This window comes from Lepidochelys kempii, chromosome 8, assembly GCF_965140285.1.
Source record: "Lepidochelys kempii isolate rLepKem1 chromosome 8, rLepKem1.hap1, whole genome shotgun sequence".
Taxonomy (NCBI): Eukaryota; Metazoa; Chordata; order Testudines; family Cheloniidae; genus Lepidochelys; species Lepidochelys kempii.
The window spans coordinates 35,624,307-35,643,193 of NC_136387.1; the positions used below are offsets into that span (position 1 = coordinate 35,624,307).

An 18,887-nucleotide genomic window follows, 5' to 3' on the forward strand; every position below is an offset into this window, starting at 1 on the left:
TGATGCTTCAGGGGAAGATAACCCCTGCTTCGCTGTCCCCTGCCATACATCTGGCCAGGTGTGCAATGGGGAAATGTGTAGTGTGGTAGCGATCAGGGTCTTGTTATGGTAGCTGTGGGTCACACACATGGTCTGTATAAATAATCAGTTTAACTGAATAAGAAATTGGAATCCACATAATGCTTCAGCCCCAAAAGAAGTTACGAGAAATGGAGAAGAGTGGGAATAGAAATTGCCTTTCAGCCTTGCCTATAGCAGACATTAGCTGTACCTCCTGTAATGCTGGAGGAAGTACCCACTCCTTAAATGGACACGTAAAGTAAATGGATGAGCACCTGCTAGTCAATGTGAGTACATTTGCAGAATTGGGTCCTGAGTCCATTTGAGATTGTATTGCAAGCAAGACCAGGAAATATCACATTCCTGTTTTCTTCATGTATCTGCTGGAAGGGTTCAGTAAGAAGTTCACATCTGACCAGTGGTACTTACATGATCCCCAGATTATATATGATGTACATACTTGTGACACCCATTGCTTACCAACTGTCATACAACTGGCTGACACAGCATCATAAGACTGAAAAGAGTTTTGCACTATTGCTTTCCTAGCTAGTCAATAGCTTCTGGCACCAGCAAATATTGACCAGCTACAAATTTGCTGAGGGGAGGTCATATGGCCTTTTGACCTGAAATATAGAGGACGATAACTTCGATGCTGTGTAGGGGATATTGGAGTGGAGACATTTTATCTTATTCTACCCGGAATAAGCTTTCAGGGCCCCAGTCCCAGGCTTTTTAGGCATCAGCCACACAAACATGAACAAAACGTGTGAGGTATAAGCGACACAGAAAGAAAAGCAGTCATAACAATTATTTATTGAGACAGCAGCTCAGTATGGTATCATGGAGAGAGACACACCCTAGTCCAAGTGGTTTATAACCAAAGACCTAGTTTTATGATTAGCTGTCTGCCATCTGTTTATCTTGTCCAGCACATCTGAGCACAGTAGTAGCACTGGGCCAGGTCCTGGTCCGCTTGAAATTGATGGAGGTTGTACCATGTAAGACCTTGATCCTGCGAGTAGCGTTGCATGGCAGGGGGGAGGGGAGAGATGACCCTTGCTCCCTAGCAGAGCCCCATGGAAATCAACAGGGTGCTGTGTGGGTCCCTCACACATGCTCCAGGATTGCAGGAGATGCTCAGCAGACATGATTTTTAAAAGTGAACATGAAGGACTATAAGAACTGAGGGGAAAATGTCTTGTACGGAGCGTGGCTTAATAGCACCTGCCCAGCTTTGCACAGTGCTTTGAGAGTGCTATAGACGTGCTTACTATTATTACATGATCCTATTATTAATTAATTATTATCTGAGACAGTTCCCACTATTTGTCCTGGAGTTCTGTTACTAAGACTAGGTCACGTCATGCGGCGAGCTAAACCCAAACTTTGTCAGACGGTAAACAGCCTGAGACAAGTGATACAAAATACATTATTAAAGAATGTTATAACACATCCCCTGGCCAGCAGGGTAATGTGTATAAGGATGAAGGTCTGCATCATGTGTTGAAAAAAAAAACAAAAGGGACCTGCAGCTTAATTATATCTTGATGGTCAATTTCTGAATTTTTGCTGTAGTCTTCACTTCCAATCAATCCCCCCAAGTAATATATCCCTTTTAAGAGGGCCTTATAGCAGTTAGCAGAAGCTATATAGGCATCTATATATATTTGGCATTTATATATATGTGCCCAAGGTATGTAATAAAAATACAATAAATGGACACATTGCATTAGACTGAGGGCCAATGTCATGTATTCATAATGTACAGAGACTAGTTTGAACAATTTCAGCTCAGAATAGCTTGAAATGCCACAGAAAGCTGCGCTCTGAGTCCAAGCAAGCGGAATCCATTGCGGAAACCTAAATCCTCATGCTCTCGCTCACGCACATCTGTATCTACATGTTATAATAATAATAATTAATAATTAATTAATAAAAAGGATCTTCAAAGTTTAGCACGAGTACCACAAGTGGTCTGTTGAAGTATTTACACCCCTAAGGAACCGCTGGGAAAACCTTTATTCATAAAAAAAGGCTCCACAATGAATCAGCCCATGTGCTGGCGATATTTTGTGGCGAGGCACAAGGAGCGTGTTTTCACCAGAAAGCAGCGTGAACCTCGGTATTTGTTATACCAACCCCCCCCCCCCAAAGAAAGTTCCGAACAGGCCAGTTTAACAAAGCCCCAAATAAAAATCACATCGCCCCTGAGAAGCAAACCCGGCTGGGCTAGCACCTCCCCAGGCCAGCTTGCTGAACGCCGGCTGGGCAAAGTTTCGCATCTTACTTTGGGGTTTGTTTTTATTTTGTTTAAAGGGGAAGGACGGCGATAAACTCAAAGTTGCTTTTCGTCGTGGTGGTGGTGGTGGGGGGGAACACAAGGAGAGAGCAAAAAGAGGGAGTGTAGGAGACAGCGAGGGATGGCAGAGGGCTTGGGGGCTGGGATGTGGCCAGTGGGAATGCAGCAGCGGCAGCCACGCTGCAAGTTAATCAGATAATAATCAAAGCGATTGCATAAAAACCTCCTTTGGAGGCGGCTCGGCGCTGCCTGCCCGGCTGGAGGAGTTGCCCCGGGCTGCGGCTCACTTTGGGGCTGGTTGCTGGGGAGGGCGGGGGGAGAAGCCTGCGCTCAGCATGCAAAAGAGCAGGGCCAAGGGAGCGAGGCGGAGATGGCAGAGGCGGCGGCAGTGGGCAGCCGGCGACTTGGTCCGGTCCGGGTTTTGCCGGCAGCCCCCGGGCAGCAGCAGCCCTATGCAATGTGGTTCGGCTGTCTATGTACTTCCAGAGCGAGGAGGGATGTAGAGGTGGGTTTGCGGGGAAGGAGACGCTGCCTTGGAGGAGAAACACCCCCCCCCCACCCCTTCACTTCTTTTTTTTTCCCCTTCAATTTCCCATTGTGAGCCCCCCCCTCCTCCCATGCACGCGACCCTTTGATCTGGGCGCTGCAGCCCCCCCCCCACCCCGCTGATTTACCCCCCCGCCCCACAGCGAGGGGAGGGAGACAAACACCCCTCGCTTTGCAAAGAGACAATTTTTTGGCAGGTGCTAATTTTTTTTTTTTTTGCATGCTCTGGATTTGGCTCTTTAATCCGGCCGGCGACAGCTCGCGCGCGCACACACACACACACACACACACTGCCCGGAGTGGTGGTGGCTGCAGCTCCCATCCTTCCCTTCTCCTCCTCCTTCCTCCCCTGCCGCTGCTGCTTCTCCTGCTCTTGCTCCGGATCGCTCTTCCTCCGGTAGGTGCATGAGAGTGAAAAGGCCCCTGTGCTTGCTAAATATGCAGATACATTCACGGGCGACGGAAGAGTTGGGGGAAAAGTCTCGGGAAAAAGTTTGCCCTGTAATTTTCCGTCCGTTCAGGTGCTGATCAGTGGGAAAGGGGCGAGGGGGCAGATCAGACCCTTTGCTCCGACCCAGCCCCTATCCCTAACCCCCCTTCTCCCTACCTCCGCCGGGATGGAGAAGTGCGGCAGAAGGTTGGTCTCAGATCACTGGGTCTAGACAAAAAGAGGGGACTTTTTTTGGGGGGGGGAGGAGGGTGGTGGGATCCTCCATGGGAGATGACCCGTGAGTTCGCCCCAGCCCGGCTGGCACCAGAGGTCCTTGGAGCAGAGGCAGAGACATCCCAGGAGAAGGGGGGAGGGTTATGCACCCTCCCTCACTTTCCTTTTAAAGTCCCCCCCCAAGGGAAATTAATCGCTTCTCCCGCCCCGATTCTTCCAGTTTTGGGTATTTTTTGCGGGGTGGAGCAAACCCCAAGCACCGCGATTTGAAAGTGACCAGTCCCGTGTGTGTGTGTGTGTGTGTCTCTCTCTCTCTCTCTCCTGTAGCGCTCGGAGTCATGTAAGTCCCAGATCGCGGCTGCTTTATTGGGGTTGCTGCCGGGAGCGTGGGGGGTGGGGGGATTGTTGTGGCGGCCGCGAGGACGGGGCGTTTAATGAGCAAAGTTTTGTCTGCAATATTGAAATTGTCCCTCTTGCCCCCCCTTCCCTCCCCCCCCCTTGAGTGAAATTAACAGGAGGGGGAAATGGGATAGCAAATGTCAGTTTCCAGGGCTGGGCGGTGGCACGGTGGCTGCAGCCAGCCCCTCTATCCCAGGACGCTGCATTATTGATCGGGAGCCCACCCCTCCCGATCTAATCACTGGGTTGTTTCCCGGGTTACAATGGTGTCTGAAAGCAGCAGGCTGGCTCTAGCTGACCCTTCTGCTTGTGTGAGCCGCGGATTAGAGCGGCGCCCGCTAGCGCCGCTGCAGCTCAGGGGCTGTCAGCAATTCCTAGCCCTGCTTTCCAGGGGCTGGCGATTCAGCAAACAAACCCAGGCCGCCCACCCTCCCTCGCCTGCCTCCAGCTTGCCATGCAGAGCCTGGCGCTGCTGGGGAGAGGGAGTGGACGGGGAGCAGCACAAGGCGGCTGGGGGGCAGACTTTGGGTTTTCCCGGCTTTAATTTGCCCTTTTTTTAAAAAAAAAAAAAAAAAAAAAGCTGGAGGAAGAGGATTTGGGGCAGAACAGCGTTCCCTGGGTTTATCTCTTTGACTTGCGGGTTGGATATGATTTCTTTTTCTTTTCTGTAGCTCAGAGGGCATTCAAAGTGTTGGGGTCGCTTGTTCAGAGTTTTCTACAGGTTTCTTTTTTTATATAAAAGCAACAGGAGGGCTGAGTTTGTTTCATTTATTTTTAAAGCAAATTTTGCATCCACGGAGTAGTTGAAATCTGTCTATTTTGTTGTTGCCCATTTTAGTTTTGTTTCCCAAACTGCAGTCAGTGAGGGATGGCCAGTGTGCGGGATGCGCGGCTCTCTGGAACTGAGCCATGTGTGACAAGTAACTTAAGTTTGTTTTTTTTAACCAAGTAATATTTTCCCCCCACTTTGCCTTTGAGTCGGTAATATGCGATTCATGCTGGAGCTGCACTCCCCCTGCATTTGATGTGTGGGCACTGAATGTACACTAAGAATAAAAGATTAAATGGAAGCAGACGATTGCAGTGTACAATGTGTAATTTATCTAATACTCATCCACAGCCGCACGCTGCTAACTGTAGTGCTGTAGTGTATTTTGCAAATGATTTACTGTACTGTTGATTATTATACAAAACTCGGCTCGGTCTTAGCTCAACTCATTGAGGACCAATGCCCTTCCCATTCCACCCAGTTATTTGGTTTGGGTCCTTTAATTCTTTGCTCAAATGAGCGATTAAAAAGGAAGTGCTACTTATTCTGGGTCCTAAACATAAACAAAGCTGTACACACATCCAGTGATAACAGATCACATGTGTGCAGAGCTCCATGTGACCCTGATCCAGCAATCTTTGCTCCCATGAGTAGATTCTTTGGAGAGGATGGGATGACTGGAGTGATTTGAGGACTACATGAAGGAGTAAAGGATCCATGCCCTCTTAGTTGTAGGATACCTGGGAAATACCGTGTTTTAAAAGAAAAACTTAATGGTTGGGGCTGCCCCATCTGTAACCCACTGAATTAGAATGTAGGGCACATTTCTTATCACCATGCAGCTTGAAAGATACATTGCATGCAAGGGGTATGAGCTGGGTCTTGCACCACTGAACTCAATGGAAGTTATGTTTCTGACGCGTTCGGGAATAGGCCCTGACTGATATGACAGTGTCAATGGTCCTTTAATAGTTCCCTTGCCTGGCTTTTCCAGGCTCCTTGGAGCCCTTATTCTGTCACAGGGACACTTCCCCACCTTCACTTGCTGTTCCACTTTCTAAAAAAAAAAAGACTAAATTTCCAGCAGCTGCTTCCACAAAGCTACCCATGAACTTCCATGCTTATGCATGCAAACAGGACCCTGTGACTTTAGATCAGGTAGCTGCCTATACAGGAGGGTGATTGGGTGTTTCTCTCCCTGATTTGCCTGTCCAAGGGTGTGATTTATTACAAATACACCCATAGCACCAGGGAGTGAAAATTTGGCCTGCAGGCTACTTCCCTACAAGCAACTGCTGTAAGTAATTGTGTGGGGTCCAGCTTAAACCCACCAAAGCCAGGAAGTTCAGAGCTCAGACTGCAACTTCTTTGTTAACTCCAACCCCGTTTATCCCCTCTGTGCTGGAGGATTCCCCAAACACTGGGTGGTCTTCCATGCTGCACCTAGGCATAGGGAGAACTTGGGCTGACAAAGGTCCCACCCTGAATATACTTGCTTTCACTTATTGCTACTGTAACTGGGTTTTTTTCCTTTTGTTTATTTGTGTGAGGTTTTAAAAAAATGTTCCAACAGTTAAATAGCTTTGCTTTAATGTGCGCTTTGAAAGAAACATGAGCCATTGAAATTGAAGGCCAAGTAGCGAGGATTTTGCCTTTAAGAGGTGTTGATTAATAGAAAAGCAGACCTAGGTTTTTCCTTTGGAGTGTAAAGTACCCTTTAGTTAGACATAGAAAACAGAGTGCCCCTTTCCTCCCTTTTTAAAAAATTCCTTTCCTGAAAGATTATGCATGGTGTCACCTTTTGAAAAAATGACAACAGTCTGTGCATTTAGACCTTGATGAGAACTCTCAGTGCAATGTCAAAAACAAATCGGCTTCTTTAGTGCCTTATTGAGCACAAAACCCGTAAGTGTTGTTCTCCAAGGCTTCTGCCCACATTGGCGAGGCAGAGAGGGGTCGGTTTAGCTCCCTTTGCTGCCAAGTGTAAATTTATTGCCTGATTTTAGTAGTGTCCCCCTATGGAATTGGGAGCTGTTGGTAACATTTACTGTGTTCCCCTGTCATGGGAATGGGCTCGTTTTGTCACTTAAATCCAAGTAGGCGCCATTGTGTGCGTGTGTGCGTAGATGTGCATTTTATCAGCCTTATAGACCCAATGATCTGACCTCCCGGGGTGTTTTTTGGGGTTAACCCATCAGAGCGTGATAATAAAAGTAAACTAACAAAAGAAGTGCTTATAGCTTTCTGCTGGTGAGGGTTGACTTGGCTCTGTGTATTTGAAGTTCTAGTCGATGTTCTTCCTCTGCACATTAAAGCTGACAAAGTGGCTTATGAGGAAATGACAGGTTAAAGCGTCGGACAAATGAAATCGACATAGTAAATGTTCGGAATGATTTGAAAGTTCGGCTGATTCCATGAATGAAACTTGTTGAATGAACTTGCGTGGGAGTTTTGTTTACTGGTGGCAAATGCAAAGTGCACATTGCAAAACATGATTGCTTACCCTGGATTAGAGAGATAATAAAGAAGATATTGAAGTGTCTGCATTGGGCTAAACAAGGGCATTTAGAGCATGCAGAGGTTATTGAATGGGGGGTGGAATGGGGAGAAGGCCTTGGTGGTGCAGGCAGTTTGTGTGTGTGTGTGTGTGTGTCATGTGTGCAAGGGCTTTGTACAATGTAAAACTTTTTGAATGAATGCATGCACACATCATTCACAGGTTATCACCACTTTGGTGGGAAAATAGATGAATTGTTTGAGGCTTTGAGCCAAGTTGTTACTGACATGGACTTACAGGGGGAGATCTGAGGACCAAAGGGACCCAGCTTTGTCTCTGGCAGATGCCACAAGGTTGACTTTGGTGCAGTTGTGCTGGCTTACGCTAGCATGGAGTTTGGCCCACGGAGCCTGTGAAATAACATTGGGCCGTGTTACACTCCAGCAGCATGGGATGCCCTGAAGGCTGAGGACTGATCCAGTCTGCAGCATGAGCCCAGCAGCCAAAAGTGCATGTATGACATTAACTGGCTGAGGATGTATTTGCAGGTGCCTCTTTCCAAAAACCTGCTTGTTCCTCCTTGATAAAGGATGCAGTTAACACGAGTCATGCAAGAGGGGGATGCTGAAATGGGTTTATTGTGGTAGGGACTTGTCCAGTGCATCTCACTAGTGGCATCTATCACAGAGGGGCCAAATTGTCCTCTCCCTAAGCAGGGTAAATGTCCCCTTTGGTGAAATGTGTCCCCTACCTGCAGAGTCAGTGGCATCTCCTCCATTGGTTTTGGGGAATCAACTCCCCTGCCCACCCAATAGGTTGTGGGATAAACTCTTCCCCCCAGCAATGATCCATGAGAAGGCAGAGCTCATGGCATTTCCTGACTTGTTCTCACCAGGGGCACTCTCGGGCCATGCGTTCGGAGCACATGGGGACATGTGGCTGCCTGTCGGTATCCTCGTTTGTTCCTAAGCACAATGTGGTTTTCTGGTGGTTTCACTTCTGAGCTCCTCCAGTAGCACTTACGGCCAGACCCTCAGCTGGTGTAAATTGGCATAGCCGCACCGATGTCAATAGAAATGATCTACACCTGCGCAAGATCTGGCCCTTTGGCCCATTCAGATTTAAAAGCTTGGTAACACAGAGCAAGGTGAATTACAAGTGAGAGGGTTGGGGTTTTTTGGCGGGGGGAGAAGGGGACTGATTGGCTCTGGGTGCGGGGCAGGGTCATATGGGGCTCTTCACCTGTAGGGTGCTGGTTCCAATCTGGTTCTAGTGCAGCAGTGACTGGGGGCCATTTGGTGAGATGAATTGACCGTGTTCTCAGCTGAATCCTAGCAAAGCAGGAGCGTGCTGCTCAGAGAGACACTATTGCAAGGGGGGCTTGTAATTTTATTGCAAAATACTAGACAGCTTACTGGCTTGATCATCTTCTCAGTTACATCGGTGTCACGTTGTTGCCTTTAGCAGTGTAGGTCACTTCAGATTTACACTGCAAGTTCTGCTGATATTTTGCTTCTTTCCCATGTGCTTTCTCCAAGGCCAAAGTCTCCAGGGGAGGGCTGAGTTTGGAAAAGGGGCAATGAAGGAATTGGGGGTTTACTGTGTGAAATTAGAAGCTCTGAGCCAAACTCACTGCTGGCATAAGCCACCAGAGTTCTGTGACTTTACGGAAGTGTGCCAGTTTACACAAGCAGAGGATTTGGTCCCCAGCACCTTAGGTGCCATGGAAGGCCGTATTGGGGAGTGGGTGAATTTGCTGCAGTGCCCACCCTGCAACTGAGTGAGACTCAGGGGTCTGTAGAAAGTGTGGGTGGTGGGGCGAGGGAGAAGGAGAGAGAGAGAAGGCCTGACTTCCGCTCACCTCACCTGATTTCCGTTTACCCTAGTCTGAATCCACTAATCTCAGTGCAGTTCCTCCTGATTTACACTGGTATACAGGAGAGCAGAATCGGGCCCGTTGTGCCTGGAAGGGCCAATCTGGAGCTTGAAAGCCAGTGTGAGCCAAGTCCCTGTGAGTGGTGGTGTCGGTTACTCTCCCTGGGCCTGATTCTGCTCTCACGCCACTGGATCCAGGCTCAGGCCTTATGTCTGCCTTGGCCAGGTGGCGCCTGTAGGGGGGCACAGGCGCATAGCTCATGCAGACGAGGCGTTTGACAGGTGTGCACGCTGGCCCCCACCATGGGCAGCGGTCTGGCCACTTGAAACCGTTCTTCGGGGTGTAAAAAGGCTGGAGTCCAGGCTGTGTCCCTGATGCATTGGGGGGGTCCCCTGCCAGCTGGGCTTCACCTGGGCCTGGGCCGGGGGGGTAGCAGATGGTGCAGGTGTGAGTGAAAACCTGGAGGGAAGGGTGCTGCGTTACTGTATCTCTGGATGCTACCAGCCCCTGGTCCCTTCCACTCCCATTCCCTGGGTTTGCAGGCCTGCTGGATCATGCAAGTGCCATCGCTTCACCATTTACACCAACCCTGGATTGGCCCTGAGGCTTTCCTAGGGGCTGCCCACCCCCTGGCTTTGGGGCCAGATCCTCCAGAGACCTGTAAATCAGGGAGCTCCATGGCACTACACCAGCTCTCACCCAGAGAGGAGCTGCGCTGGCCCCCTTGGTGGGAAGTTTCCCTCCCGATGCAGGACATGTTCCGGTGCTGGGATCCTTAGGATGGGCTGGGGGAGCCTTTGGGAGCGACTGCCACTTCCAGGGTGAGGAGACTTGAAACAAATCATGCCAAGCCACCAAGATGACTGTCTTGGGGCCAGCTGCCTGCTCACCCGTCAGCAGCCTGGCCGTGTGCTGGCCTGGATCCCGCTCTGTCTGGGACCTAGCAGCAGGCATCTCCTCTGGCACTCTGCTACCTTTGCTATTCAAATGCCGTCCCTGCTTGGGAGACTCTGGATTTCCTGCCGGTGAGGTGGTGTGGCTTTCCACACTTTGTCTGGCTGCCACTCCATCACGCGCTTTGATGGCCACATTCAGGCTCACAATGAGGAGGCCGGAGCCAGCCCCCTCCAGTCCTGTTCCCCCCCTCCGCCCTTTTTCCTCCAGCCTCCACGCAGATGTACCACTCCCCTCCTCAGGAGGCTGGTTCCACTGGGGCGGTGCTGACTTGCCCCGGTCTCTCCCCCACCCTCTTCACTGATGGCAAATTTGTTTTCCCAAACCCGGGCGCAGGAAGGACCCCTTGGTTAAGTGTATTAACAGTTAAACTTTCAGCTCATAGCTTAAACTCACCAGACCACGAAAAGCCTCCATCGTGTTTACTCATGCTCTGGTGCTCAACAAGAATATAGTGCTGAAGCTTTCCTCCACCCTCCCACCCCCCGCCCCTCAACTTCAACTTCCAGGAGAGAGGGGGCCTTTCTGGCGCTTTTCTCCTCCAGAGGACCCCGGATCTGGGGGCGATCCCAGCTTTTCCTGTTGGGTCTCTCTCCAGCTCTGCGAGCTTTGGTAAGAGAGGTGGAGACTGAATTCCTCCCTTGGCCAAAGGAGCATTTAACATTTCCCCCTCTCGCTAGCGCTTTGAATCCTTTTTTTTCCTTAACGGAAACCCAATTTGTTTCCTGTTGGAGCTGGGCAACTCCAATGGGATTGATCTTTACCCATTTTGATGAGCCTGTATGCCTAGCAACACCCAGCTCCATTGAAATTTACCTTCTGTGGAGTGGAGGAGGATGATTGTTTGTTAAGCCAGTGATGCCCCAGGATCAGGGCCCCATTGTGCTCCACACTGCACAGAGTAAGAGACGATCCCTGCCTTGAGTTGCTTACAGTCTGCATAGACCAGACAGACAAGGCAGGAGGGGGGGGACAGACAAGGTATAACATACAAGAAGGGAGGCAAATGGCCTCTTAGATCAGTTTTATGTCTGGTGGGAGATGGGGTGAGTGGGGAGAGTGGAGGGGCTGAGCTAACAGGCCTACGGGGGAAAAAGGACCAGCAATATTGCCAGGAGTAGGGGGCTCGTAGGGGAGGTGGGGATGAGGCTGCAGCGGAGGAGCTGGGAGGGCAGAAGATAAGAGGTAGTTGGCGCAAATAGTGGGGGGAAAGGGGCTGCTTTTTTCCCTAACCAGCAAAGCCCTTATGCAGCCAGAGAGGGAGGAAACAATGGAATCTGCTTAGAGCTTTGGGGTCCGACTCCAAGGTGACGTGGACAAGGGGCAGGTTTCAGGGCAGCCAGTGGGTGTGAGGGGGTCAGCAGAGCCTGCGGCAGATCTCACTCCCCGTGGCAGCAATCGGCGGCGACTGCGCCAACCCCAGGCCGAGTGGCACCACCATAACAATGGTGTATGTGAAGCCGAGTCCTGCCGAAGGGGCTCTGAGCTGGTATGGCTTGTACCCCGTTTGGAGCTGTGGTTAAAGAAGGGGAAATTTCTTTACTACTCTCCTGCTCATTGCTTCTCTGCCCATGCTCTGGCATGTTGGGGCAGGGCCGGCTTCCCCTCCTGCCCACTCGTGCTGCGTGTTGCCTGGGCAAGCTGCCTGAGCAGGGCCCGGGTACCAAGTGGTAGCTTCTCTGCAGATAAATGGGGAGCAAGGAACAGAGTGGCCTGGGCGGGAAAGAGCTGCTCTCGCTTGACTGGAAGGGATGGGCTTGATGTAGTAGGTCAGACGGGATGATCATCACGGTCCCTTCTGGCCTTAGCATCTATGACTCTCAGAGTTTCTCAGAGGCCCAAGGTATCCTGTGTGCCCCAGAGCTCTGCAGCCCCAGAGCAGCGTTGTTATGTGATGGGGGAACCTAGCAGTCTTGGATTGGGGTACAGATTTCATTTATTTTGTGGAGGGGTTTGCAGAGGGTGAGCCCAGAATTCATTCATAGGGGTGTGGAGCAAATCTGTGGGTTCAGTTATTAGGTGGTGGGAGGAGAGCCCAGAATGTATTTACTCTGTGTCTGTGTTGGGAGGTGTCAGGATTGATCTATTGGTGGGAGAGAGGAGAAGTGATCCTTTAAATCTGATAGGTGTGGGGTTGGGTTTTGTGTCAGCACATGTCCTTCTCAGCCAGGCTATCAGGTTTAATCTTCAGGCACCTATGTGTTACAGAAGCTTATGAGCCCATTTACCTGCTGTGACATACACATCACCTCTCAGTTCACCCTGCTCTGAGCTCCACGCACATCCCAGTTGGTGGAGTGCGGGGTAGAGGGGGTGCTGCATGGCGTATCAGGCACACCTTTAAAAGCCCTCTCTTCTCGGGTGCCTCTGGTCTTTGGGGGCAATGGGTATCGGCCCTGAGAGCACTGTCAGTTAGCACATGCAGAGCATTCTCTTCCCACATGTCTCCTCCCCTACATTGGGGAAGCAGGCGGATGGCATCGCAGGTCTTCTATGACAATCCATATCAATGCACAGGGCAGCCTGTTATTAGAAGAAGAAAAGGATTTTAAGGTCACAACTTTTTAAAGCAGCAGAATGAAGCAAAGGGGAACCCTTGTATTCTATGGAAGCGGTTGGATCAGCCTACATACCATATTGGGTTAACTTCTGAGGTTTGGAACGCTCCAAAATTAGTTTTCAGAGATAAATAGAGGGCCCGATTCTGAGACACATACATCAGGTTTACCCCAATGCCTTCATTAGGGTTACTCCTGATCTGTACCGGTGCAAATAAGATCAGAATGAGGCTTGGTGTGTGAAAAAGTGATTCCGCTAGCAAACGCGTGCTGCAGAATTGCTTTAATCTATTTTCTTCTGGGTCTCATGGCCTGTAATCTCTCCTCTTGTTCCATATTTTTTCTTCTCCTTTTGTCTGTCACATGGTCAGTGATCTTTCTCACCCAGCTCCCTGGACCCATCTCTGTCTCATCAAAGGGTGCTCCTTTTGTGCTTTGTCTTGACTGGAAAGTGTAATCCTTTCTGGATAATTAATACAAAGGCTTTAAAATGTTTTAAAAGTGACTCTGTAAGAGGCTCCTGCATCTGTCTCATTGATTCCATCTTAGATGTACCCATTTTACAAATAAAAAAGTTTTTTTTTCTAATCTCCAGCCCTGCAACTTCCCCTGGGATTCTAGAGTCAAGCTGGGTTAGAATCATAGAATCATAGAATATCAGGGTTGGAAGGGACCCCAGAAGGTCATCTAGTCCAACCCCCTGCTCAAAGCAGGACCAATTCCCAGTTAAATCATCCCAGCCAGGGCTTTGTCAAGCCTGACCTTAAAAACCTCTAAGGAAGGAGATTCTACCACCTCCCTAGGTAACGCATTCCAGTGTTTCACCACCCTCTTAGTGAAAAAGTTTTTCCTAATATCCAATCTAAACCTCCCCCACTGCAACTTGAGACCATTACTCCTCGTTCTGTCATCTGCTACCATTGAGAACAGTCTAGAGCCATCCTCTTTGGAACCCCCTTTCAGGTAGTTGAAAGCAGCTATCAAATCCCCCCTCATTCTTCTCTTCTGCAGGCTAAACAATCCCAGCTCCCTCAGCCTCTCCTCATAACTCATGTGTTCCAGTCCCCTAATCATTTTTGTTGCCCTTCGCTGGACTCTCTCCAATTTATCCACATCCTTCTTGAAGTGTGGGGCCCAAAACTGGACACAATACTCCAGATGAGGCCTCACCAATGTCGAATAGAGGGGAACGATCACGTCCCTCGATCTGCTCGCTATGCCCCTACTTATACATCCCAAAATGCCATTGGCCTTCTTGGCAACAAGGGCACACTGCTGACTCATATCCAGCTTCTCGTCCACTGTCACCCCTAGGTCCTTTTCTGCAGAACTGCTGCCTAGCCATTCGGTCCCTAGTCTGTAGCTGTGCATTGGGTTCTTCCGTCCTAAGTGCAGGACCCTGCACTTATCCTTATTGAACCTCATCAGATTCCTTTTGGCCCAATCTTCCAATTGGTCTAGGTCCTTCTGTATCCTATCCCTCCCCTCCAGCGTATCTACCACTCCTCCCAGTTTAGTATCATCCGCAAATTTGCTGAGAGTGCAATCCACACCATCCTCCAGATCATTTATGAAGATATTGAATAAAACCGGCCCCAGGACCGACCCTTGGGGCACTCCACTTGATACCGGCTGCCATCTAGACATGGAGCCATTGATCACTACCCGTTGAGCCCGACAATTTAGCCAGCTTTCTACCCACCTTATAGTGCATTCATCCAGCCCATACTTCCTTAACTTGCTGACAAGAATACTATGGGAGACCGTGTCAAAAGCTTTGCTAAAGTCAAGAAACAATACATCCACTGCTTTCCCTTCATCCACAGAACCAGTAATCTCATCATAAAAGGCGATTAGATTAGTCAGGCATGACCTTCCCTTGGTGAATCCATGCTGGCTGTTCCTGATCACTTTCCTCTCATGCAAGTGCTTCAGGATTGATTCTTTGAGGACCTGCTCCATGATTTTTCCAGGGACTGAGGTGAGGCTGACTGGCCTGTAGTTCCCAGGATCTTCCTTCTTCCCTTTTTTAAAGATTGGCACTACATTAGCCTTTTTCCAGTCATCCGGGACTTCCCCGGTTCGCCACGAGTTTTCAAAGATAATGGCCAGTGGCTCTGCAATCACAGCCGCCAATTCCTTCAGCACTCTCGGATGCAACTCGTCCGGCCCCATGGACTTGTGCACGTCCAGCTTTTCTAAATAGTCCCTAACCGCCTCTATCTCCACAGAGGGCTGGCCATCTCTTCCGCATTTTGTGATGCCCAGCGCAGCAGTCTGGGAGCTGACCTTGTTAGTGAAAACAGAGGCAAAAAAAGCATTGAGTACATTAGCTTTTTCCACATCCTCTGTCACTAGGTTGCCTCCCTCATTCAGTAAGGGGCCCACACATTCCTTGGCTTTCTTCTTGTTGCCAACATACCTGAAGAAACCCTTCTTGTTACTCTTGACATCTCTGGCTAGCTGCAGCTCCAGGTGCGATTTGGCCCTCCTGATAACATTCCTACATGCCCGAGCAATATTTTTATACTCTTCCCTGGTCATATGTCCAACCTTCCACTTCTTGTAAGCTTCTTTTTTATGTTTAAGATCCGCTAGGATTTCACCATTAAGCCAAGTTGGTCGCCTGCCATATTTACTATTCTTTCGACTCATCGGGATGGTTTGTCCCTGTAACCTCAACAGGGATTCCTTGAAATACAGCCAGCTCTCCTGGACTCCTTTCCCCTTCAAGTTAGTCCCCCAGGGGATCCTGGCCATCCGTTCCCTGAGGGAGTCGAAGTCTGCTTTCCTGAAGTCCAGGGTCCGTATCCTGCTGCTTACCTTTGTTCCCTGCGTCAGGATCCTGAACTCAACCAACTCATGGTCACTGCCTCCCAGATTCCCATCCACTTTTGCTTCCCCCACTAATTCTACCCGGTTTGTGAGCAGCAGGTCAAGAAAAGCACCCCCCCTAGTTGGCTCCTCTAGCACTTGCGCCAGGAAATTGTCCCCTACGCTTTCCAAAAACTTCCTGGATTGTCTATGCACCGCTGTATTGCTCTCCCAGCAGATATCAGGAAAATTAAAGTCACCCATGAGAATCAGGGCATGCGATCTAGTAGCTTCCGTGAGCTGCCGGAAGAAAGCCTCATCCACCTCATCCCCCTGGTCCGGTGGTCTATAGCAGACTCCCACCACTACATCACTCTTGTTGCACACACTTCTAAACTTAATCCAGAGACACTCAGGTTTTTCTGCAGTTTCGTACCGGAGCTCTGAGCAGTCATACTGCTCCCTTACATACAGTGCTACTCCCCCACCTTTTCTGCCCTGCCTGTCCTTCCTGAACAGTTTATAACCATCCATGACAGTACTCCAGTCATATGAGTTATCCCACCAAGTCTCTGTTATTCCGATCACGTCATAGTTCCTTGACATCACCAGGACCTCCAGTTCTCCCTGCTTGTTTCCAAGGCTTTGTGCATTTGTATATAAGCACTTGAGATAACCTGTTGATCGCCCCTCATTGCCAGTATGAGGCAGGAGCCCTCCCCTCACAGACATTCCTGCCTGTGCTTCCTCCCGGTATCCCGCTTACCTCAGGGCTTTGGTCTCCTTCCCCCGGTGAACCTAGTTTAAAGCCCTCCTCACTAGGTTAGCCAGCCTGCTGGCAAAGATGCTCTTCCCTCTCTTCGTAAGATGGAGCCCGTCTCTACCCAGCACTCCTCCTTCATGGAACACCATCCCATGGTCAAAGAAACCAAAGCCTTCTCTCCGACACCATCTGCGTAGCCATTCGTTGACTTCCACGATTCGACGCTCCCTACCTAGGCCTTTTCCTTCCACGGGGAGGATGGACGAGAACACCACTTGCGCCTCCAACTCCTTTATTCTTCTTCCTAGAGCCACATAGTCCGCAGTGATCCGCTCAAGGTCATTCTTGGCAGTATCATTGGTGCCCACGTGGAGAAGCAGGAAGGGGTAGCGATCCGAGGGCTTGATGAGTCTCGGCAGTCTCTCCGTCACATCACGAATCTTAGCCCCTGGCAAGCAGCAGACTTCTCGGTTTTCCCAGTCAGGGCGGCAGAAGTTCTCCCCTTCCTGTGTATAATCACTCGGAATCATAAGCTGCTTCTTTTACAGGCCATATTCTGGATTCCTTAACGCTTATGCAATGCTACTAAAGGCACAGCTGCCAATCAGAGTATAATTTGGCCAGCAAAATCATTGTTACTGGGGATGATGCATCAGAAGGGAAATGCCACCTTTTTATGTGTCAGATGAGAAGATTTCATACGGTATCCACGAGCCAACAAACATAGCTACCCCGATGCCATTTTTACAGTCACCTGTCAGAGAGAGCCCTACTTTATAGCGAATATCGTCACTGCATTGCAAACAGTTGGAATTTCGGGTTACCACTGATGTAGCTAGATTGTGAGCACAGGGCTCTGGAAGTTTATAATGTCCTCCATCCCTCTTCTTCCTCTCTGGATGATGCTTATGGTGGGGTGTTGCATCTTCCCATTTAAGCTCTTAAAAGTCATGAAAGTTAGAGATGGAAAAGAACCTAGACCACTGAATCTGTCTCTTGTCAAGAGCAAGCGCTAGTTCTCCAGCTAGAGAATGTAGTGGGTAATAAACATCCCCAGCACTTCATTGTGAGACATGGAGCCTTCCATTTCTATGTCACAGTTCAGATCCATCCTTGGGGTTTGATTCTGCTCTCACCTATGCCAATTTTCCAGTGGTGTAACTCCACTGACTACACTGGAGTGATTCCTGATTTATTGAGATGTGGGAACAAAATCCGTGACTGAAAATCATTTCTGGGCCCCACTGGTTGGTTGAGGTTACAACTGGCAAACTATATTTGAATTGCCAAGATAATTCTACAGGGGCCCTAGAGATGCATGTGATCTTATCCCACGGGCGATGGATCCAATTCTGCTCACAGGTGTAAATCCAGAGTAACTCCACTGTGTGGTATGGATTTGCTTCAGATATATGCCAGTGTAACTGAGAGCTGAATTAGGCCCAGTAATTTTTAGACCCATTTTGCCTGGCATAAGCCTGCACAATGTCATTGCAACAAATAGGAATTGCATCCACATGCCCCAGTGCTCTGAGGTCTTGATGCACTCTCATCCTGGACTCTGGCCTCCCTTGACTTCAGTTTCCTTAAGCGCAGCTTTTAAAGTCCTTGATTAGCATGACATCAGATGGCCATCCAGCGATCCAAGCAAGTGATGCCCTTGGCACTTGGGGTGGTGGCTGTATGGTGTTTGAATTTGGGCCTTTAAATCTTGTTTGGCTTCAGCAGTTCTCCTTCCAGTTCATCATGATTTTCAGTTACTTTTCAGGCTTCTTTTTCTTTAAATTTGTGTTCTCATTCTGAGACTTTTCCTCCAGTTCTCAGTCATTCTCCACCCCACCCTCCCATGTGACGTGTGTTGCTTTGCTTTTGCACATACCTGGCTTTTATACATCTCCTTCAACCCTAATCACCCACCTCTTGTCTTCAGTCCAGCTGTTGATGTTCTCCACTGGGGGTTTCTCTTTTGAACACGTTCCCCCATTCTTTTCCATTCCTCTGTTATTTAACCTGTCATTCACCTCTGTCACATATGCCTCTGTCCTTCACCCTGAACATCCTTTTGTCTTCCCTGTAAGACTGTGAATCTCTAATGCTCCTTCACTATGGATGCTCTGAGCTTTTTCCTGAATGCTGCTGGTTCTGCTGCTCTCAGGATGTTCCCAGTGCTGACTTCCCAGCCGTACCATTAGGTGTGGGTGTGAGCTGAAATGCTTCCGTTAGGGTTTTCTCTTGACTCTTTCTGTGTGGGCCTCTTTAATTTGTTAGTTGCAGTCTTGCATCTGTAATTGCACTGAGCCGACACGTCAATGCCTGGTTCTTGCTGCTCAGTGGTTCTGATTTTAGAATATGGTTTACATGTACACTAGAACTCCCAGGGTGCATTAGTTTGCAAGGATTTCTGAGTTGTAAGGGACAGTTTGGTATTGTCAGTCACCAGTGCACATAAGGGATCATATTTACTGGTGTAAATCAGTGCAGCTCCTTTAGCTTCAGTGGCGTGCTGCTGATTTACATCAGCTGTGGCTCTGGCCCCATGTAGTCAAAATTAGGCCTGTATTTGACATTTCAGTGCCTTAGAATGTCACCCAACTACTGCATTTCTGCCCCCTTGGTTCAAGTGTAGCTGCTGTACCCCTGTGGGCCCTGCTCATCTCACTAGCTAAGCAGGATCAGGCTAGGTCA

General features: G+C 49.3%; 1 protein-coding gene across 7 annotated transcripts in view; it reads left to right on the top strand.

Annotated features, from left to right (window-relative positions):
• The first annotated feature begins 2,738 nt into the window (after nt 1–2,738).
• Nucleotides 2,739–18,887, top strand: part of CXXC5 (CXXC finger protein 5) — a 101,736-nt gene continuing 85,587 nt past the window's right edge. For 4 of the 7 annotated variants that reach the window (XM_073356035.2, XM_073356042.2, XM_073356043.2 and 1 more), the window contains exon 1: nt 2,874–3,305. The gene's annotated coding sequence lies outside the window, so the exon portion shown is untranslated. The other 3 variants (XM_073356036.2, XM_073356037.2, XM_073356038.2) reach the window with 3 other exon arrangements.